The sequence below is a fragment of the Phycodurus eques genome, chromosome 1 (assembly GCF_024500275.1).
Source record: "Phycodurus eques isolate BA_2022a chromosome 1, UOR_Pequ_1.1, whole genome shotgun sequence".
Lineage (NCBI taxonomy): Eukaryota > Metazoa > Chordata > Actinopteri > Syngnathiformes > Syngnathidae > Phycodurus > Phycodurus eques.
The window spans coordinates 35,947,725-35,970,833 of NC_084525.1; the positions used below are offsets into that span (position 1 = coordinate 35,947,725).

At 44.5% G+C, this 23,109-nt stretch overlaps 1 protein-coding gene across 4 annotated transcripts in view; it reads right to left on the reverse strand.

Moving 5' to 3' along the window:
* LOC133409747 (synaptotagmin-2-like) overlaps positions 1–23,109 on the reverse strand; it is a 107,626-nt gene that overhangs the window by 38,754 nt on the left and 45,763 nt on the right. Inside the window, exon 1 of one of the 4 annotated variants that reach the window (XM_061690200.1) lies at positions 18,810–18,967. The exons of the other annotated variants lie outside the window; for them this stretch is intronic. The gene's annotated coding sequence lies outside the window, so the exon portion shown is untranslated. Of the gene's footprint in view, positions 1–18,809; positions 18,968–23,109 lie in introns of those variants that run through there. 4 annotated transcript variants of the gene reach the window in all.

Sequence of the window (23,109 nt, forward strand, 5' to 3'; positions counted from 1 at the left end):
CTATGCAGTAAAGTTGGAAAAATAGTTTAGCGCGAACGACTCAAAATCAGTCTGGCGTGCATTCCAATCGCTGACTAATTACAAGCGACGATCCCCCCAAGCTGAGAACAATAGCACACTAGCCAACGACTTGAATACCTTCTATTGCAGATTTGAAAAGGACAGTTTCACTCCACACACCCATCCGGCCGCACCCGCGACCACAACCACACCTCTGACTTCTGCGTTAACCATCCATGAACAGGATGTGAGACGCATCTTCAAACAACAGAAGATTAACAAAGCGACAGGACCGGACCATGTGTCCCCATCCTGCCTCAAAGTCTGCGCGGACCAGCTCGCTCCAGTCTTCACTCAGATCTTTAACAGGTCTTTGGAAATGTGCGAAGTTCCATCCTGTTTCAAACGCTCCACCATCATTCCAGTCCCCAAGAAACCTGCAATCTCTGGTCTGAATGACTACAGGCCTGTCGCTTTGACATCTGTGGTCATGAAGTCCTTTGAACGTCTCGTGCTGGACCACCTCAAGAGTGTCACAGGTCCCCTGCTGGACCCCCTGCAGTTTGCCTACCAAGCGAACAGGTCTGCGGATGATGCAGTCAACATGGGACTGCACTTCATCCTAGAACACCTCGACAGTGCAGGGACCTACGCGAGGATCCTGTTCGTGGACTTCAGCTCAGCGTTCAACACCATCATCCCTGAACTCCTTTCAACCAAGCTTCTCCAGCTCAGCGTCTCACCTGCCATCTGCCAGTGGATTTACAGCTTTCTGACGGGCAGGACACAGCAGGTCAGGCTGGGGGAGGCCACCTCATCCACACGCAGCGTCAGCACTGGGGCGCCCCAAGGTTGTGTCCTCTATCCGCTGCTCTTCTCTCTCTACACGAACGACTGCACCTCAGCGAACCCGACTGTCAAGCTCCTGAAGTTTGCAGATGACACCACTGTCATCGGCCTCATCAAGGACGGTGACGAGTCTGCATATCGACAGGAAGCGGAGCGGCTGGAGCTGTGGTGCGGCCGACACAACCTGGAGCTGAACACGCTCAAGACGGTAGAGATGATCGTGGACTTCAGGAGGCATCCTTCGCCACAGCTGCCCCTCACGTTGTCCAGCTGCCTTGTGTCAACCGTCGAGACCTTCAAGTTCCTGGGAATTACAATCTCTCAGGACCTGAAGTGGGCGAACAACATCAACTCCGTCCTCAAAAAGGCCCAGCAGAGGATGTACTTCCTGCGGCTTCTGAGAAAGCACGGCCTGCCATCGGAGCTGCTGAGACAGTTCTACACAGCGGTCATCGAATCAGTCCTGTGCTCTTCCATCACAGTCTGGTTTGGTGCTGCTACAAAAAAGGACAAACTCCGACTGCAACGGACAATCAAAACTGCTGAAAGGATTGTCGGTACCCCCCTACCCACCATTGAGGACTTGCACGCTGCCAGAACTAAGACAAGGGCGTGCAAAATCCTCTTGGACCGTCTGCACCCCGGTCACCAGCTCTTCCAGCTCCTTCCCTCAGGTAGCTATTGCAATATTAGTCATTCGAACTGCTCTAAGTGCTAGAGGACTGCATCTTTTTGCACAATTGTTTTTTGTCAATGTCTTTATGTCCCCAAAGTGTTCTGTAAATTGACTGTCTGTTGTACTAGAGCGGCTCCAACTACCGGAGACAAATTCCTTGTGTGTTTTGGACATACTTGGCAAATAAAGATGATTCTGATTCTGATTCTGATCACGGATTGTCCATAGCGAACACCATGTTCAAGCATAAGGGTGTCCACACGTGCACTTGGCACTAGGACACCCTAGGTCGCAGTTCGACGATCAACTTTGTGGTCGTGTCATCGGACTTGCGGCCACATGTCTTGGACACTCAGGTGAAGAGAGGGGCGGAGCTGTCAACTGATCACCACCTGGTGGTGAGTTGGCTCCGATGGTGGGGGAATATGCCGGTCCGACGTGGCAGGCCCAAATTGTTGTGAGAGAATACTGGGAACGTCTGTCAGAATCCCCTGTCAGAAGGAGTTTAAACTCCCACCTCTGACAGAACTTTGCTCATGTTTCCTTGGGGTGGCGGGGGACATCGAGTCCGAGTGGATCATGTTGCGCACCTCCATTGCTGAGGCGGCTGACCGGAGCTGTGGCCGTAAGGTGGTCGGTGCCTGTCGTGACGGCAATCCCCAAACCCATTGGTGGACACCAGCGGTGTGGGATGCCGTCAAGCTGAAGAAGGAGTCCTATCGGGCCTTTTTGGCCTGTGGGACTCCTGAGGCGGATGATGGGTACCGGCTGGCCAAGCGGAATGCAGCTTTGGTGGTGGCTGAAGCGAAAACTCGGGTATGGGAGGAGTTCGGTGAGGCCATGGAGAAAGACTTCCGGACGGCTTCGTGGAAATTCTGGTCCACCATCCGGCGTCTCAGGAGAGGAAAGCACTGCACCACCAACACTGTGTATCGTGGGGATGGGGCGCGGCTGACCTCGACTCGGGACATTGTGAGTCGGTGGGGAGAATACTTCAAAGAACTCCTCAATTCCACCGACACGCCTTCCCATGAGGAAGCAGAGTCTGGGTTCTCTGAGGTGGGGTCTCCTATCTCTGGGGTTGAGGTAACCGAGGTGGTTAAGACGCTCCTCGGTTGCAAGGCCCCGGGGCTGGATGAGATTCGCCCGGAGTTCCTAAAGGCTCTTGATGTTGTGGGGCTGTCCTGATTGACACGCCTCTGCAACATCGCGTGGACATCGGGGACAGTGCCTCTGGATTGGCAGACTGGGGTGGTGGTCCCCCTTTTTGAGAAGGGGGACCGGAGGGTGTGTTCCAACTACAGGGGGATCACTCTCCTCAGCCTCCCTGGTAAGGTCTATTCAGGGGTGCTGGAGAGGTGGGTCCGCCGGAAAGTTAAATCTCAGATTCAGGAGGAGCAGTGTGGTTTTCGTCCTGGCCGTGGAACAGTGGACCAGCTCTACACCCTCAGCAGGGTCCTCGGGGGTGCATGGGAATTCGCCCAACCAGTCTACATGTGTTTTGTGGACTTGGACAAGGCGTTCGACCGTGTCCCTCAGGGAGTCCTGTGCGGGATGCTTCGGGAGTACGGTGTACCGAAACCTCTGATATGGGCTGTTCGGTCCCTGTACGACCGGAGTCAGAGTTTGGTCCGCATATCCGGCAGTAAGTCGGACTCGTTCCCGGTGAGGGTTGGATTCCGCCAAGGCTGCCCTTTGTCACTGATTCTGTTCATAACTTTTATGGACAGAATTTCAAGGCGCAGCCGAGGTTTAGAGGGGGTCCGATTTGGTGGCCTCAGTATTGCAGTATAGCTTCATCAAGCCCTGAACTCCAACTCTCACTGGAGCAGTTTGCAGCAGAGTGTGAAGCGGCTGGGATGAGAATCAGCACCTCCAAATCTGAGACCATGGTCCTCTGTCGGAAAATGGTGGCGTGCCCTCTCCAGGTCGGAGATGAGATCATGCCCCAAGTGGAGGAGTTCAAGTATCTTGGGGTCTTGTTCACGAGTGAGGAATGAATGGAACGGGAGATCGACAGGTGGATCGGTGCAGCGTCTGCAGCGATGCGCACTTTGTATCGGTCCGTTGTGGTAAAGAAGGAGCAAAGCCGAAAGGCGAAGCTCTCAATTTACACTTTGTTGTTTACACACACTTTGTATCACTTTGAAACCTCACTCAGGGACACATGATTAAAGTATGGATATCATATAAAACATGCAAACTTGGATCTTTCAGCATTTTGAACTTTATTTCGCTTTGTCAATAGTATCTCTGTGATTCAGATTGCTGTTACTATGGTGACAGTAAGTTAGATCTATGGTGTAAAATTTTAATTGAGTAAAGGCCATGACTACAATTTTAATACAGCAGTCTTGGTAACATATGCCCCTCTCTCTCTAATCTCTGCAGTTATTATGTGTATGTACATGATTGCAAATTATTGCTCACAACTAACTATCAAACTTTGTATATCATTCTTTTGTTTTGTAAGATATTTAAAGGTAAACAGGAACAAAGTCACAAACCAATCTTTTTAGTTCCTTCTATATCATTACAAAGCACATTCATGTGGTACCTACAGTATTATTAAAACTGCCATCACAATATGATCTCATACCTGGATCACCCTTCCAATCGACCAAGCATGATGCAACTAGCACGGACAACAAGCATTTGCTCCATCAATAAATAATAATACAAAAAGAGAGAGAAAAAAGCAGTACTGAATTTGCACAATAATTTTATGTTAGGAGGCCAATTTGATTACACAGCCTTTCCTGACAATGTGTTATGATACGAGGCAGCTTTATTGTAAGCTATAACGATAGTGATGCTATGCTAATACAGCTATGCTGCCACTATACTCTCATGACATAGCTTAGCTGTACAATGTGCCATACCACAACAAGAAGTGGAGCAGACTGAAAAGTGTACATTTCTACTGAAAGTTTCAAGAAAAAAAAGGTATGACTGAGTTGTTCGAACTCAGTCATACCTGACATCACATGAAACTTGGCAAGCTCAGCAAGCTTGAAGTTACAGTAGTTAATAAAGGTTTTATGATGGCGGATTATCGCTATTTCCATGACTTCTCATGTGCGAAAAGTTTTCCTTTTGAGGGTCCACTGTATTTTTATTGTCTCAAATGCTATTGCAACACGTGTGTGGATAACCACAAGTTACCCTCTTGAATACCATGGTTTCTGTCCCAAAACAATTGACTTGGTGTTTTAAAGGTTTAAAAATTACATCTAAACAGTTTCTTAGATGTAGTAGATGCAGCCTCACGCCAAGCACTTATTCTAATACACACATAAAATACTGCATCTGCATACATTATGTACCGCTATGTATGATACCCTGCAACAGTAGAAAAGCCTTCCATGCCGATAACAAGGCTTTAATTGTGGCAGAGAGAGTTTATAGGTAGCCTATTAGCGTCCAGGTAGGATCTGGAACGAGAAAACAACCCAAGGAGGGTGTGCTCAAGTCATGCAGCTGTTCTATTACACAACAACAAGTACGCTGCACGGCAATTAATTAACTATTTGTCCTTTGTTTCTCCAACCCTGACAACTTCCCTCGACACTGCTACACACAGCTGTCTGCAAGTGGCCAATCTGTGTGTGTGTGTGTGTGTGTGTGTGTGTGTGCGTGTGTGTGTGTCTGTGTGTGTGTGTGTGAACGTGTGTGAACGTGCGTGTGTGGAAATTAATGAGTATGTCTGTGTGTTAAATGCAATTTAGAATTTCCATCCATACAAAATCTAAAATCACTTTCATCCTTACTTTCCAAATGGCTTCTGTCAACAAGGAGAAAACTGGTCATAGGACTCATGTGACTGCAGCTCAGGGCAACATTCAGGAGCAGTGGGGCGGCAAATTAACTATTGAATATTAGGCACTGTGAAAAGGTTGCCGTATTCAAAGGGAGACAACAGCAATGGCTGCTCGGCTGTCACAGGTCAGCAGATGAACGGGTCCTCAAAGATAAAGAGCAATCTGTGTAATGTGATCACTCAGCCCACACTGAGGCTACTGTCATCTGTGACATTACTTGGTTATTTGTGGTTGTAGTGTGTGGCCTTCACCCCAACTGCCTGTGCACCTACATTTCTTCCAAGTCTCACTAATTTGACTGCGAGAGAAAGTTTATCACTTAATTCACAAAATCAAAGTGGTAGGCGCGTTATCGCAGAAGCTGCATTTGTAGACTCTAATTTTGTGTGAGCACTTTTCATGCTGAGAGAATCTTTTATCCAAATCTCATTGAGCTATTTTGGGTATGAAGCTGCATAAAGCTGCTATCATTTAATTGGCACTCTATGCATCATATAACGAATATAGGCTCGACTATACACATAACCCAGATGACCTCTGACCTCTCTGAACTGAGCTCCAACATCACTGAAAAAGCAGTCCGAAACTCTCTTGCTTGTCATTTTTATTGTGGTGAACAACTTGTGAGACAAATTATACAAACAACTAATAGGTTCTCTATTTGTGTCCGGCAACAGTGCGGACTTCAGGTCGCTTCCTTTCACATCGCAATGGAGTCTGTCCCCGACATGCATAGGGATTAATTGGAACTATTGTGCACCGTGACCATTTTACCAATCTTTTAGAGCCATTTGACAAATGGGCCTTTGTTGGCGTTGGTCAGATAGGGGGGGGGGGCTCAAATTCTGCCTGATTATGATATGTGTAAACCTCACTTTGAATGTGTCACAGAGAGCACTGATGCTATCAAGAGGGCAGAGTTGAGATGGTTCCTTTGTTTCAATTACAGATCATTCTCAGCTTTGTTCCTGAACTCTTGCTACTACTCTGTAGTAATGCACTCCTGCTGAAATGGGCTAGGAACTCCCAAAGTCGCAATGGTTTCATTTTGCCAAGTTCTAAGAGGATTACAGGGAGATACTGATGGCGACATTGCTTGTTATTTACCACTGAAGGTTGAGATAATGTGAGGATCGTGGTCTAAGCAGAGTGCATTCTAATGGACGATGGAATCTACCATCACTAAAGAAGAAATGCTCTACTGCTTCTATCATTTATTAAATGTTTCGAAATTGCACATACATAGAGTCCTAACGTGCAAATGAGAAGTGTCTTTTAAGCATTTCACATTTCAGTCATAGAGCTGCCTTAAGCGCTACCTTTGTGTTTATTCCTTGAAATTATTTAGCACCACATTTTAATAACAATAATCAAAATATGTCAAAGGTTCAATCCTACAGTTTTAAGCTGGCATTATATTAATGCTTCAGCAAAGACAGATTTATGCAAGCTATTCAACTGTAGTTACAAACTTCTCCCTCTTTTGTTGATTCGATAGAGATAGCCAAGAACTGACAAAAGCTTTGGCAAATTCTAAATAGCACATGGTGCAAATTCTGTGCCAGAGTCAGTTTCTGGAGCTGAGCAAAAAAAAAAGAAAGAAAGAAAAGAAAAGAGAAGTCTTCTGCTTTCACACTACGATAATTACTGCAACGTGACAAATTAAACCTTGAAAATTATGTTGACAGTAAACATTTTTAGTTGTAACAAAGCCAAAACTTGGATGTTGAAGCATCATCGTTGCATCTAAAGGATTAACACTCCACAGGTATGTTTAGCTGTTTATTTATGTATTTATTTTGCGAAGCCACCACAAAAGAGTACACGTAACAGCACAGAGGTAAAAGACCCCAAAATAAAAATGTATACTGACATAGGGTAGCATATGGAGGCTCAGCAAAATATGAGTCAAATAATTAATCATTATATCATTGTAATTACATATGCAAATTCATTTTACTAATCACATAATTTATACTTGTATGACAGTAAAGATTGTAACTTAAAATATTTTTATATTATTTATAAAAGTTTTATGATGGAATCAGTTTGAGTGTGTGAGCCCAATTCACTGATCGTGTTTGACTCTGGATCACTGGATAGTTACCTGCATCCCTCTGATTTAATGAGATTGAATTTATTCAATTTATTCTGCTTGGAAATTTGTGTGTCAACATCTCACTATTCTCTCTGCAATGGGTTATTTGGTACAAATAAATATCTACAGTATATTTGTTTGTTTGAAAAGCTGGTGGTATTCAAAATAATTTGGGATTTGTGTTGCTTGTACAAATTCCAAAACTTTCAAGAACCTCACTTCTATTTGTAGAAATCTAATTTCTCTCATTTATTGGTGGCAGTTTATCAATGCAGCCCTATGGGTGGCACAAGTCAGTGCAAACTGTAGGCCGGTCCCAAGCCCGGATAAATGCAGAGGGTTGCGTCAGGAAGGGCATCCGGCTTAAAACCTTGCCAAACAAATATGAGCGTTCATCCAAAGAATTCCATACCGGATCGGTCGTGGCCCGGGTTAACAACGTCCGCCACCGGCGCCGTCAACCTGCGGGGCGCCGTTGGAAATTCAGCTACTGTGGGTCGAAGTCAAAGAAGAAGAGGAGGTGGAAAGCGGGTTCTTCGGCAGAAAGAGAAGAGGAAAACACAGAGCCTAGAACTGAATGTGGGGACTTTGAATGTTGGGACTATGACAGGAAAATCTCGGGAGTTGGTTGACATGATGATGAGGAGAAAGGTTGATATATTGTGTGTCCAGGAGACCAGGTGGAAAGGCAGTAAGGCTAGAAGTTTAGGGGCAGGGTTTAAATTATTTTACCATGGTGTCGATGGGAAGAGAAATGGAGTCGGGGTTATTTTAAAAGAAGAGTTGGCTAAGAATGTCTTGGAGGTGAAAAGAGTATCAGATCGAGTGATGAGGCTGAAATTTGTAATTGAGGGTGTTATGTGTAATGTGATTAGTGGCTATGCCCCACAGGTAGGATGTGACCTAGAGGTGAAAGAGAAATTCTGGAAGGAGCTAGATGATGTAGTTCTTAGCATCCCAGTCAGAGAGAGAGTCGTAATTGGTGCAGATTGTAATGGACATGTTGGTGAAGGTAATAGGGGTGATGAAGAAGTGATGGGTAAATACGGCATCCAGGAAAGGAACTTGGAGGGACAGATGGTGGTAGACTTTGCAACAAGGATGCAAATGGCTGTAGTGAACACTTTTTTCCAGAAGAGGCACGAACATAGGGTGACCTATAAGAGCGGAGGTAGAAGCACACAGGTGGATTACATCTTGTGCAGACGATGTAATCTGAAAGAGGTTACCAACTGTAAGGTAGTGGTAGGGGAGAGTGTGGCTAGACAGCATAGGATGGTGGTGTGTAAGATGACTCTGGTGGTGGGGAGGAAAATTAGGAAGACAAAGGCAGAGAAGAGAACCATGTGGTGGAAGCTGAGACAGGACGAGTGTTGTGCAGCTTTTCGGGAAGAGGTGATACAGGCTCTCGGTGGACGGCAGGAGCTTCCAGAAGACTGGACCACTGCAGCCAAGGTGATCAGAGAAGCAGGCAGGAGAGTACTTGGTGTATCTTCTGGCAGGAAAGGAGAGAAGGAGACTTGGTGGTGGAACCTCACAGTACAGGAAATCATACAAGGAAAGAGGTTAGCTAAGAAGAAGTGGGACACTGAGAGGACCGAGGAGAGGCGAAAGGAATACATTGAGATGCGACACAGGGCAAAGGTAGAGGTGGCAAAGGCAAAACAAGAGGCATATGATGACATGTATGGCAGGTTGGACACTAAAGAAGGAGAAAAGGATCTATACAGGCTGGCCAGACAGAGGGACAGAGATGGGAAGGATGTGCAGCAGGTTAGGGTGATTAAGGATAGAGATGGAAATATGTTGACTGGTGCCAGCAGTGTGCTTGCTAGATGGAAAGAATACTTCGAGGAGTTGATGAATGAGGAAAATGATAGAGAAGGGAGAGTAGAAGAGGTAAGTGTGGTGGACCAGGAAGTGGCAATGATTAGTAAGGGGGAAGTTAGAAAGGCATTAAAGAGGATGAAAAATGGAAAGGCAGTTGGTCCTGATGACATTCCTGTGGAGGTATGGAAGCATCTAGGAGAGGTGGCTGTGAAGTTTTTGACCAGCTTGTTCAATAGAATTCTAGTGCGTGAGAAGATGCCTGAGGAATGGAGGAAAAGTGTACTGGTGCCCATTTTTAAGAACAAAGGTGATGTGCAGAGCTGTGGCAACTATAGAGGAATAAAGTTGATGAGCCACACAATGAAGTTATGGGAAAGAGTAGTGGAGGATAGACTCAGGACAGAAGTGAGTATTTGCGAGCAACAGTATGGTTTCATGCCTAGAAAGAGTACCACAGATGCATTATTTGCCTTGAGGATGTTGATGGAAAAGTACAGAGAAGGTCAGAAGGAGCTACATTGTGTCTTTGTAGATCTAGAGAAAGCCTATGACAGAGTACCCAGAGAAGAACTGTGGTACTGCATGCGGAAGTCTGGAGTGGCAGAGAAGTATGTTAGAATAATACAGGACATGTACGAGGGCAGCAGAACAGCGGTGAGGTGTGCTGTAGGTGTGACAGAAGAATTTAAGGTGGACGTGGGACTGCATCAGGGATCAGCCCTGAGCCCCTTCCTTTTTGCAGTGGTGATGGATAGGCTGACAGATGAGGTTAGACTGGAATCCCCGTGGACCATGATGTTTGCAGATGACATTGTGATCTGCAGTGAAAGCAGGGAGCAGCTGGAGGAACAGTTAGAGAGATGGAGGCATGCACTGGAAAGAAGAGGAATGAAGATTAGCCGAAGTAAAACAGAATATATGTGCATGAATGAGAGGGCTGGTGGGGGAAGAATGAGGCTACAGGGAGAAGCGATAGCAAGGGTGGAGGACTTTAAATACTTGGGGTCAACCGTCCAGAGCAATGGTGAGTGTGGTCAGGAAGTGAAGAAACGGGTCAAAGCAGGTTGGAACGGGTGGAGGAAGGTGTCAGGTGTGTTATGTGACAGAAGAGTCTCTGCTAGGATGAAGGGCAAAGTTTATAAAACAGTAGTGAGGCCAGCCATGATGTACGGATTAGAGACAGTGGCACTGAAGAGACAACAGGAAGCAGAGCTGGAGGTGGCGGAAATGAAGATGTTGAGGTTCGCTCTTGGAGTGACCAGGTTGGATAAAATTAGAAATGAGCTCATCAGAGGGACAGCCAAGGTTCGATGTTTTGGAGAGAGCGCAGACTTCAATGGTTTGGACACGTCCAGAGGAGAAATAGTGAGTATATTGGAAGAAGGATGATGAGGATGGAGCTGCCAGGCAAGAGAGCTCGAGGAAGACCAAAGAGAAAGTTGATGGATGTCGTGAGGGAAGACATGATGGCAGTTGGTGTTCGAGAGGAGGATGCAGGAGATAGGCTTACATGGAAAAGGATGACGCGCTGTGGCGACCCCTAACGGGACAAGCCGAAAGGAAAAGAAGAAGATTGGTGGCAGTTTATTGAAATTGATTTTTTTATGGCTGTACTATTTGAAATTTATTGCGCTTTGGACAAACATGTTATGTTACTAGAAACTTGAAATATTATTATGAACTGATGAAATTACTAAAGATTTAGTCTTGAATCTAACAAATGTTATTGCTCGGGTATATTGATGTGATTCACTGTCAGGTAGTGGATCCTACTTAAAACAAACAATCCACATTGGGTTGTTTTCCCAGCTGATGGAAAACAAGAGGAGATCCGTACTACAACATAACAATATGATAAGTTTCTTGCTCACTTTGCAACTGATCTGCAAAGATGCTTATGCAACCATTCGAGTGAGAAATCTACTTGGGCATCATGCCTCCAAGCTTCCCTCAGGGTTACAGATATATATTCAAGATGCAGGCACATAAAACAAAACAAAAAAGAACAACAATCTACAAGAAAAGATTGCGAGCATGATTCAGTGTGGCAGCTGTGTCAACATATTGCAATTAGTTCAGGAAACCCTGCCAGTGCCAGCACTGATCTGAGGGCAGCAGCCGAGATAAGGATGTCATAAAGGTGCGTTGCATAGCACCTCACTGGAGAGAGTTAGAGGATTGCCTCGCCTCGTATATCTTGCTGTGTGCTGACCTGAAGGGTGGTCCGGAGAGGCTTATTTACAAATGTGCTTGTGCAGATAAAACAATGCTTACTCTCACCTGCAGCTCGATGTGACTCGGCTATTATCAGGAGGGATTCTTGAAAAGGGGTATGGGAGGGGCCAGGGTTTGAATGCTGAATGGGGAGATGTTGGGATCATTTACAGCCAGTTGCCATACATCCTGCCTCTGGCCCTCAGTGCGACCCCTCTCTCTGTTTCCTGATAGGGCGATTAATCATTTTGTCACTGATGTAGTGAATCAATCTGCATGTAAAACTGCGGGAGAAATGTGAGCGAGTACAGGGACACTGCAGCAGTGGAGATAGGCCGCATGCAGAACCTAAATACACAAAGAGTGACCCATGAAAGTCTTAAGCGACAGTGACATATTGGTGAAAAAAACCATGATTTATCCATCCATTTCCTTTACCGCTTCTCCTCACTAGGGTCGCAGGCTGCTGGAGCCTATCCCAGCTATCTTCGGGCGGGAGGCGAGGTACACCCTGAACTGGTCGCCAGCCAATCGCAGGGCACATAGAAACAAACAACCATTCGCACTCACATTCTCACCTACGGGCAATTTAGAGTCTTCAGTCAACCTACCACGCATGTTTTTGGGGTAGTGGGAGGAAACCTGAGTGCCTGGAGAAAACCCACCCAAGCATGGGGAGAACATGCAAACTCCACACAGGCGGGGCCGGGATTCGAATCCCGGTCCCCAGAACTGTGAGGCAAATGTGCTAAGCATTCGTCCACTGTGCCAGCACCCATGATTTAATTAAGAAAATACTGTCAGACTTAAAATTAGCTAAGATGTAAGAGAACTTTTCAAGCTCACACATTAAAACAATAAATTACATCCCTTTTTCTTAATACCGTATCAAGTTTATGGGGGGGTACTAATTTTTGGTCTTGAGCAGTTGACAGACAACAAGTGGAGATGACAGGAATTTTAAGTTGTTTTGAAACTTTTTGTAAAGCCAATCCAAAAAGTGAACAAGTTAACCAAGAGGCACTGCTTCATGTAGGCAGGTTTGGTTGCCATTGTTAATTGGCTTCTTAATATTTAACTAAAATGTATTGCTGTATATACAGTGTACACCTACCCTGTATGGAAGCTGAATTAGTGGAAACACAAGTACAGTACGGTAATTTCACAAATTCATCTTGCCGAGCTTCATAACTATGCTGATACAATAAGGTGACCAATCAACATCCTTTATGAACACAAAGGCCTTCATATTGTGCTTCTTTCAACATCAAAGGCCAACCACATACCAACCGACACAGCTCAACGCAACTGAATCATGAACAAATTACAGTCGGCAACTCACACACGCACACCTGCCGATTGACCCTCACACACATACCAACATACTGCAGCAGAAAAACTGCAACCTCTGGTGTTCTTATCAGTAGACAGCATCTGAGGCGCCACAAATACAGTGGTGCGTTGAGATACAAGTTTAATTTGTTCCATAACCTCATAACTCTAAACACTCGTATCTCATCATCTTTCCCCATTGAAATGAATGGAAATGCCATTAATCTGTTTTTGTCACACTTTCTCCATCAGTGCACATTGTGCTGCTCATTCTGGTGTGTGCGCCTAGGCATTATGAGATAAACATACAAAATACAGCTAATGTACGTGAAACTCAGCTCCTCTCTCGACTTCTCAGCACGACAGTAATATTAGTCGTTTTTCGCAGAAGATAAATATATATGGCTGTGAGTATTGATACATTATCTGTCTACATGTGTTGCTAGACCGTTTGTGTTCAGTTATTGTTGCTTATAGGGTAACAACACCGCTATATAGATGCTAATTGTTAGCCCGTGTGCCCATTTTATGTTAGCATTAAGCAAGCAGAGGCTATGTAGTTGAATTGCATACAAACGTTTGTACACAACTTTGTTTTATGTTTAGTTTTGTCAGTAACCTTCACCTGAGAGTGGCAATGATTTTTTTGACGATTATTTACTAATGTTATCTGCCAAACTGCTGCTTGTTGTGAAATGAGTTGAGTCAATTGCAACCATACAGCGCTTGTATCTCAAGTTTGTTCTCACAAGTCAAAGCAAAGAATTGGCCGATCGACGGCGCCTATCTGGAAGAGCTCGCAAGTCAGGTTCCTCGTGTCTCAGGACACCACTGTATTGTACTGTATTATTTTTCATTGAACAACAAACAACATGGAGTGACTGTCAGGGAAGAGGTGGATTGTCCTGGCCACTGCAGCTATATTATAATAATACAAAGGAGCGGGTGTGGATATTAAGGCTGTTTGCAATTATCGCCACATTTAGTGACAGGACTCATGCATTTTGACAACAGACACACTCCACCCTCCATATATATACACATATATTAATGCAGCCCTATGGAGTGGACAAGCAAAATTGTAGGCCAGTCCCAAGCTCGTATAAATGCAGAGGGTTGCATCAGGGGGGCTTTACCAAACAAATATGAGTGTTCATCCAAAGAATTCCATACCGGATTGATTGTGGCTCGGGTTAACAACGTGCACCACTGGCACCATTAAGCAAGAGGGCGCCGGTGGAAATTCAGCTACTGTGGGTCGAAGACGAAGGAGTGGTGGAAAGCGGGTTCTGAGGCAGAAAGAGAATAGGAAAGCACAGAGCCCAGAACTGAATGTGGGGACTCTGAATGTTGGGACTATTACAGGAAAAGATCGCGAGTTGGTTGACATGATGATTAAGAGAAAGGTTGATATATTGTGTGTCCAGGAAAGCAGGTGGAAAGGCTGTAAGACTAGAAGTTTACGGGCAGGGTTCAAATTATTTTAGCATGGTGTAGATCGGAAGAGGAATGGAGTAAGGGTCATCATAACGGAAGAGTTAGCTAAGAATGTCTTGGAGGTGAAAAGAGTGTCAGATCGAGGGATGAGGCTGAAACTTGAAATTGAGGGTGTTATGTATAATGTGATTAGTGGCTATGGCCCACAGGTAAGATGTGACCTAGAGGTGAAAGAGAACTTCTGGAAGGAGCTAGACGAAGTAGTTCTGAGCATCCCAGACAGAGAGAGAGTCGTGATTGGTGCAGATTGTAATGGACATGTTGGTGAAGGAAACAGGGGTGATGAAGAAGTGATGGGTAAGTTTGGCATCCAAGAGTGATGATGGGGCGGGCGCCAGGCCGGGTGCTGGCACACCTTTGCTGGTTTCTGTTCTGGTTGCCCCCCCCCCCCCCCCTTCTCTGCCCTGACAGTCCTCCAGTTTTAATGCATCATTCACCCATCTGTGCGGGGAGGTCAGTATCGGGCTGGGCAGGACACTCGGCCGACACTCTCCCGCCTGCTCTCTGGCCATGCTTTTCCCCCACAGATTTTTAATGCACCACATACTGTACATTCGCACATCCTTTGGGGAGCTGGTTGGCTGCACCAATCACAACTCTCTCTGTCTGGGATGCTCATAACTACTTCTGTTTGTACCCTGTTTGGGTATTGTCTCCACCTGTTCTCATCAACCCTCTATCTTGTGTCAACCAATCAGATCCCTACAGCCACTTGTGTCTTGTCCAGGTGTTCCTCATTGCCTCGTCAGTTTGCTTATATTTAGTTTTCTGGTTTCTTTCAGTTCTTGTTGTTTTATTGTTGGTGTCGATTGTTGTCTGTTATTTCATGTCATGTTTCCTGTTATTGTCGTGGTGTGTTCTTTGTCTGTAGTGTTCCTTTGTCACTTTTGATTTAGATTTTTGGACTTTGTTAATTTAGCATTTACCTCCATGATATTTGTTTGCCTTTTGTTTTGGAAATTAAAATATATTTTTTGACACTCCTGTATTCCTGCCTTGCCTCCCTGCTTTCTTGCACTTGGGTCCTCCGCCTTCTTGCCTCCAACACCACAAAAAACCCAATCCTGACAAGTGGCCTACGAAGCAGCGGACTCGCATAGCAGCGTAAGCCAACAGAGGAGCAAGCGGAGGCGGTTTAATCGGACGCAAAAATGCGGTTGTCTGGGCGGATTAACAACTAAGTTACAATGCAACCCCTACAGAGCATCGCCCCTATCCATGTTCCTCTCCAGTGTTCGCTGACTGGACAATGAATTAGATCATCTACAAATGGAACTACTATCAAAACACTGGGGTGGGATTTAAAAAAAATAATAATTAATTGGAGCCTTTGTAATTATGTAATCTTGATTAAATAATTGTTTTGTCCTAAAAAGCAAGATGGTTTAATTTAAATGGATTTTAGTGGACGACCGAATCAAATAATAGACACACACAGGAATATTGTTAACTCTGGAAAAAATGCATTCAATTTATTGCAGTAAAAACAGGAGAAAAACTGAGAGAAAATATCCTTGGCCAAAATTAAACAGAGCTGAAGTTAAAGTGCCATTTTAGGACTTTTTTTTTTTTTTTTTTAGAACAGTATTGCTTTTAAATGGTTTCTGCGTGAGCAGTTGAAAAGAAGGATCACAAGTGCTTCGTTGGTATGAAAACCACTTTTTGCACAATTTGCACGGAACCACACTCACCAAGGCTTCCATCGGGTAGTTTTTTATTTATTTATTTATTTATTCTTTAATTAAATTTGCGGCGGCACGGTGGACGACTGGTTAGAGCGTCAGCCTCACAGTTCTGAGGACCAGGGTTCAATCCCTGATTCCCGCATGTGTGGAGTTTGCATGTTCTCCCCGTGCCTGCGTGGGTTTTCTCTGGGCACTCCGGTTTCCTCCCAAAAACATGCATGAATTGGAGACTCTAAATTGCCCATAGGTGTGAATGTGAGTGCGAATGTTTGTTTGTTTGTATGTGCCCTGCGATTGGCTGGCAACCGGTTCAGGGTGTACCCCGCCTCCTGCCCGATGATAGCTGGGATAGGCTCCAGCACGCCGGCGACCCTAGTGAGGAGAAGCGGCTCAGAAAATGGATGGATGGATGGATGAAATTTGCCTCCCACCTATCGTAGCAACGTTGTTTCATCCAATCCCTTCATTTTGGTAACCTCGCTCTGACATGTGCGTCAGGGTAATCGGTTTACCAGGAAATTGTGCACTGACAAAGGTTCTGTGTTGTTTGCAACACAAACTGTGTCATTAATTTTGTTGTCGATAATTAATTGAAATTATTACATTGAAGTTGAGGAGGCACGGTGAACGACTGGTTAGAGCATCTGACTCACAGTTCTGAGGACCAGGGTTCAATCCCCGGCCCCGCCTGTGTGGAGTTTGCATGTTCTCCCCCGTGCGTGCGTGGGTTTTCTCCGGAAACTCCGGTTTCCTCCCACATCCCAAATACATGCATGCTAGGTTGATTGAAGACTCTAAATTGCCCATAGGTTTGAATGTGAGTGTGAATGGTTGTTTGTTTGTATGTGCCCTGCGATTGGCTGGCAACCGGTTCCGGTTCATACGTACCCCTGTCATATTGGAATGAAAGTTTACAGCTTTTTCATAACCTCTAGATGGTGGCATACATTTATAAAAAAAAAATTCATTTTCCATTTTCCCCTATACTACTATAATGCGCACCATTGATTTCGCATTTTTGGGAGAGAAAAAAATGTGCATTATACGAGAGAAATTATGGTACTTGTTCATCTGCATTGTGGCCCTGATATTTCTTTAGACCTTCGTGTTCATTCACTGTGTATTATTATTTTGAAATGTTTGCCCTAATCCAAACAGTTTTTAATCATCCCTTTCCCAGATTGTTTTCTTTTTTTTTAATTAACTTTAGCATGAGACAAGCCATCAGGCATGTCTGGTTAGTGTTATGCTGTGCCTGACAATTTCCTCCTCATGAAGCTGAAAAATAGCTCACAAATTGTCCCATAGAAGACAAACTTTGATTTTTGAAGACTATTTTTGTTCTGAAGATGAAACAGCTGAGATTGCACCATCAGCACAGTCAGGACGCTTGTGCCTGGTGACACATCTGACAGTTTAACAACGAAGCGCCTTCGCATTGTCAGCAACAAGCCACCACACAGGTAGGGGCAAAAACAGAAGTCATTTGGACAAGTGGCTCCAACACAGCTCAAACACCCAAACAACACAGAGATTATCGAATAATTTAGCATGTGCTTCTATTCTTTCTTATTCTCTGAGAAGACCAAGCATTTGGGCTCCAGCTGACTTCTCAGCGGGAGCCAATTGAAAAGAGAACTAAGAATGGTGAACTTCAAAGCATCCTCATTTTTCTGGGTTTGCATGAGAGACTCAGAGCGTATTTGTCTGTGCGACAGCCACAGGATGCGGCAGCCTGCAGTTCACACTTAATGAGCCTGCCTGAATGTTTTTTAGCCAGGAAGCTCAGCATCAAATGGCCCTCTGCTCCTTGCTACTGCAGAGGTAAACTTATGCTGTCTCCACTAAAAATATGATCCTCTGCACGATTGTTTAATATGTTTCAGAAAGTTGAGTGTGACCACTCCAGATACGGGCCATTGACTGCCTCTGATCACACAAAACATTCTGGGGACAGACCAAACCTAGATTAATCTGTATTTGAAGATGTTACGTCAGGGCAAAACTAAGTTACAGTATTATTCTCTTTGAAGAGACTGAAAATGAGCCCACATTTGCCTCACAACCGCACACATTTAGACCCTCCAGGCTTTCAATAAGACAACCTAGTTATTTATAGCAATTGAGATTAAAGTAGCAATGAATTTGAATTTAATTCACTATCTCTTCACAATCTCTTCTGATGACAGGTCTAATGTGGAATTACAAGCAGCCCAAGATAGGCTTTGTCCTTGGTAGTGTCACCTCAGTGCTGCCAGTGTTATATGTCCCGTGCGGGACAGTGGGGGGGAAAGAGCATCCTGCAGCACTTTTTGAAATCCCACCTCTCGTTCGCCCCTCTTCAGCACAACTGTCGCCTCATGACGACTTAGAAGAATTAAGAGCACATTTCCTCCTGTATCTTTTCCTTCATAATGGCAAAATACAGGAGGGAGGAATTATTTTGGTGTCAGTTCTTTTGGCTCCACTTGTGTTGTTTTGCACTGATCAAGGAGATTTTGTGAAAGAGACCATAATTCTCTTCGTCCCAAGCAAAACATCTATCCACTCTTGTGGACACTTTTCGGGAAAGAGGTGTGTCATCCACCGAGTGTGGTAAACCACCTTGAGACCTCAACCACTATTCCTTTCCTTGAGTAAAGTTTGCACCACATGCATGGGGAAGAAACTTTTACACAATAAAGTAGAAAATGCAACGCCTGTTGTCCCCCAACAAGCAGAAGCCTTAAACGCCTACAACTCTGTCAGACTTCTCAGAGAGGAAGTGTTAACGCAATGCTAAGAAGAGAATTAAAACACACCCTTACCAGCAATACTGTGATTCCGTAATCCTGTTCTCCACAACAGGCTATCCCATTCACCAAAGAGGCACTTAGGGTTAATGATACAGTGACCGCTCTCCCATCAGTACCAGCAACTGCAGTCCTCTTCACACTGTTTCCGCTGCACCACTACATGCCCCCCCCAACCCCCAGCCCTCTTCACACACAGTCTTCTGACTACACCCACCTCTGTTTCTTTTGTCCCCTCCTCCTCTTTCTATCTCTTTCATGGATCCCCCACCCCCAACCCTCCTCTCTACTTCCCTTTCTCCCTCCCCGTGTTCTCTTTCCATCCCTCACTCCCTCCACTCCAGTGCTCGGTACTCAGCTGATTTGTGATGCTACTCACAAGGTGCTGTATGCAGCACTCTGCGTCCCAGTCCACTGCATGCAGGCAACCCGAACACATCCACATGCATTACAACCCGAGTGGTTTACTTGCTCTAACGTCATCGCTGCTGTGAGAGCTGAAGGGGTTGCATCAGGCATAAACACACAAGCAGTTGCAAAGAGGTTAAAAAACAAAACATAAAATATATTGAAGATGAGCCCTGGAGATAACAGGATGAAGATGAGAAGAAGACAGTCATTTGCTGACTGCTTACCACAGAATCCGTTGGCTGCGTGCTGTCTTAATACATTTATCTGTATTGTGTGTTTGGACATGCACCACTTCCACTGTCATCAGAGTTTCAACTCACAAACACAGCACAAATATAAACAGGTTAAATCGTGCATATTAAAAAAACAGTTTTTATATGGATATATTTAAACAACAAGCTCACATTATGGTAATTTTCTCTTACTTCAAAAAGTCAAAGCTTTTGGATCTGACGTTTAGGCTTGAAAATCCTAAAATCTTAAGGCTCAAGCTGCACAATCACCAAAAGGCCATTCAAACTCACTTGCTCAAACTGCCTTTTTTTTCTATTACAGTGGACAGGACATGTGACTGTATAAATCTGCTGGCTTAATTGCAAGACGTGACATACTCATTAGCTTAACACCAACGCAGAGCCACTTTGGAGCCCTTTGGGTGGAACAGTGTGTCATAGAGAATTAAAATTGTCCCTTAAGTAAATCACCTTGCTTATTGGCCAGAAATGGGCACTTGGACCAGAAATCAATAAAATAACAATCACTTAGAATGAAAAAGCAGTGAGACACGATGAGGCAGCGTTTTGTAGTTTCCAAACATATAACTGCAGACAGAGGAACCTCATTTGCATTTCTCAGTCCAGGGGCTAGGTATTAAAAAGAGATGGTTAGGTTTGATAAAAAGGTTGGCTGAAGCTTTTACATTCATGTTAACACTGTCATACTGTATGTGCAGCTTTGGTACTAATAATAATATTAATATTCTTGTGACAGCCTTCCCAAAGCCGTACCAATAAGTGAACAACTACCAGTATTATCAAGTTGATTTATTTAACTTAATAAGGGGGCTGAAAATGAACTTCATAAATGATTTACTACTTTATAATTTTTTTTCACTTCATTTGTTACACAGGAAACATAATGTATGGTGTTGTTTTTAATTATAAATTTTCCTCCATTGCTAATCTCCTAAACTATTGCAGGCAAGATCTTGATTCATTATAAAACTCAAATATAATATTCAGCAGGTAGAGGAACCGGAACAGAACCGGCGGGATTCTTTTTGGCCTCATCCATTTTCTATAGCGTTTGTCCTCATTAGGGTCGCAGATGAGCTGGAGCATAACTGAACTGACTTTGGGTGAAAGATGTGTCACACCCCGGATTGGTTGCCAGCCAATCGCAGAGCACACATACAGAAAGAATAAGACATTCACACCTACAGTATATACAATTTTGAGTCTAATTAACATGCATGTTTTTTGAAAGGAGGAGGAATCTGGACGACCCAAAGAAAACTCACACGAGCACAGGGAGAACATGTAAACTCCACACTGTAAAACCGAAGCCAAGATTCAAACCCTCAGCTTCAGATCTGTGAGGCACCACTAGGCTACTGTCTACTTCCTGGTCACAGCAAATAAAAAACAAAAAAGGCTAGACAGGAGACAAGTTTATTTTACATTTTTAACAACATTTTTAACAATATATATATATATAAAGGATTTATTTATTTTTTAACAATGTCCAGCCCTCAGCTCGCAGGCTAGAAAATGTAATAAATAGTTAACTTTCCCTTTGTCTTAGTTGTGTGCATCTACAGAGCAAACACCTTTCTGCCAGCCGCTTGCTGCTTTGTGAGCGGCGCGGTGGGTGTTACCACAACAATGAAAATTTATCGAGTCCGGAAAAAACTCCTGTGTCCATTGTATGGAACAATAACCCGCCCTACTCTGCCTCTGATGGGCTAGCACCAAGACAGGATTTTTACTTTTGATTTGCTGTGTGTGGAAGATACACAGAGAGGATACACGTCAAACGAGATCCCTGTGTGTGTGTGTGTATGTTTATGTATATATATCCATCCATTTCCTTCACCGCTTATCCTCACTAGGGTCGCGGGGGTGCTGGAGCCTATCCCAGCTATCTTCGGGCGGGAGGCAGGGTACACCCTGAACCGGTTGCCAGCCAATCCCAGGGCACATAGAAACAAACAACCATTTGCACTCACAATCACACCTACGGGCAATTTAATGTCTCCAATCAACCTACCACGCATGTTTTTGGGATATGGGAGGAAACCGAAGTGCCCGGAGAAAACCAACCCAGGCACGGGGAGAACGGCTTTTTTATATATACAACCCCAATTCCAATGAAGTTGTGCCCTTGTGTTAAATGTAAATAAAAACAGAATACAATGATTTGCAAATCACGTTCAACCTATATTTAATTGAATATACTACAACGACAAGATATTTAATGTTCAAACTGATCAACTTTATTGTTTTTAGCAAATAATCATTAACTTGTAATTTTATGGCTGCAGCACGTTCCAAAAAAGCTGGGACAGGTGGCAAAAAACACTGAGAAAGTTGAGGAATGCTCATCAAACCTGTTTGGAACATCCCACAGGTGAACAGGCTAATTGGGAACAGGTGGGTGCCGTGATTGGGTATAAAAGGAGCTTCCCTGAATTGCTCAGTCATTCACAATCAAAGATGGGGCAAGGTTCACCTTTTTGTGAACAAGTGCATGAGAATATAGTCGAACAGTTTAAGGACAATTTTCCTCAACGTACAATTACAAGGAATTTAGGGATTTCATCATCTACGGTCCATAATATCATCAAAAGTTTCAGAGAATCCGGAGAAATCACTGCATGTAAGCGGCAATGCCGAAAACCAATATTGAATGCCCGTGACCTTCGATCCCTCACGTGGCACTGCCTCAAGAACCGACATCAATGTGTAAAGGATATCACCACATGGGCTCAGGATCACTTCAGAAAACCAATGTCATTAAATAAAGTTTGGCGTTACATCCCTAGGTGTAACTTGAAACTACTATGCATAGCAAAAGCCATTTATCAACAACACCCAGAAACGCCGCCAGCTTCTCTGGGCCCGAGCTCATCTAAGATGGACCGATGCAAAGTGAAAAAGTGTTCTGTGGTCCGACGAATCCACATTTCAAATTGTTTTTGGAAATTGCGGACGTCGTGTCCTCCGGGCCAAAGAGGAAAAGAACCATCCGGACTGTTATGGGCGCAAAGTTCAAAACCCAGCATCTGTGATGGTATGGGGCTGTGTTAGTGCCAGTGGCATGGGTAACTTACACATCTGTGAAGGCACCATTAATGCTGAAAAGTACATACAGGTTTTGGAGAAACATATGCTGCCATCCAAGCAATGTCTTTTTCATGGACGCCCCTGCTTATTTCAGCAAGACAATGCCACATTTTGCACGCGTTACAACAGTGTGGTTTCGAAGTAAAAGAGTGTGGGTACTAGATTGGCCTGCCTGCAGTCCAGACCTGTCTCCCATTGAAAATGTATGGCGCATTATTAAGCGTAAAATACGACAACGGAGACCCCGGACTGTTGAACAGCTGAAGCTGTACATCAAGCAGGAATGGGAAAGAATTCCACCTACAAAGCTTCAACAATTACTGTCCTCAGTTCCCAAACGTTTATTGAATGTTGTTAAAAGAAAAGGTGATGTAACACAGTGAGAGCGAGAGAGAGAGAGAGAGGCTGGCGACCAATTCAGGATGCACCCCGCCTCTCACCCAAAGATAGCTGGGATAGGCCCCAGCACGCCTGCGACCCTAGTGAGGATAAGCGGTTTGGAAAATGGATGGATGGATGGATATATATATTCACAACGTTTTCAACGTGGATAATACTAC